This window comes from Octopus bimaculoides, chromosome 1, assembly GCF_001194135.2.
Source record: "Octopus bimaculoides isolate UCB-OBI-ISO-001 chromosome 1, ASM119413v2, whole genome shotgun sequence".
Taxonomy (NCBI): Eukaryota; Metazoa; Mollusca; class Cephalopoda; order Octopoda; family Octopodidae; genus Octopus; species Octopus bimaculoides.
The window spans coordinates 76413463-76414347 of NC_068981.1; the positions used below are offsets into that span (position 1 = coordinate 76413463).

At 31.4% G+C, this 885-nt stretch overlaps 1 protein-coding gene across 1 annotated transcript in view; it reads left to right on the forward strand.

Moving 5' to 3' along the window:
* The window catches only part of LOC106869508 (uncharacterized), a 526190-nt gene that overhangs the window by 433338 nt on the left and 91967 nt on the right, over positions 1-885 (forward strand). The window lies entirely within an intron of this gene.

Sequence of the window (885 nt, forward strand, 5' to 3'; positions counted from 1 at the left end):
TATGTGTGTGTGTGTGTGTGTGTGTATTTATATATATATATTATTTTACTTGTTTCAGTCATTTCAATGCTGACATGGTGGAGCACCGCCTATAGTCGAATAAATCGACCGCATCACCTTTTTTTTTGTAAGCATAGTAGTTATTCTGTCGTCTCTTTTGCCGGGGACGTAAATACACCAATATCGGTTGTCAAGCGATGGCGGGGTGGACAAATACAGATACGCAATTACATACATGTACATATATATGACGGTCTTTTTTTCAATTTTCGTACAAAACACTCGTCCAATTGTTTCAATCAAGAGCTAGGAAAAAGGAAAACATATATAGGAAATTAATAAATAACAATGAGAGGAGAAAAATGTGAGAGAAATAGGGAAGTACTCAATCGATAAAGAAAATATAAAGAGAAAAGAAGAAATAAGTAGAAATTACGAGAAATGTAAATAAAACAATAAAGATAAATAGAATTTAACTAGGGAAAGTTTAGTTCAAGAACATACGTAGTTTCCAAAAGTGTTAAATGTATTCCAGCTAATATATAGCAAATAATTACGAATATAGGCGAATATATATATGAGCAAGGAATGTAAATTCATTGGTAAATCCAATTAATATATCATCTGTTTTATGTAGAACGACAGTTCGCAATAGTATACATAGTAGGATATTGTGCAGATGTTCTATATTACAACTGTAAGATATACTTCGTAACTGCCAGTCTATTTCTCCGAGTTATTCCTTTATAATGTTCTAATTATTGCAAAGTTAATCTGAATGTGTGTTGACAAAACCTCCGCATTCATATTTGTGCTTTGTCCCCCACCCCACATATCTCTCACTGTTCCCATATATATATATATATATATATATATATATATATA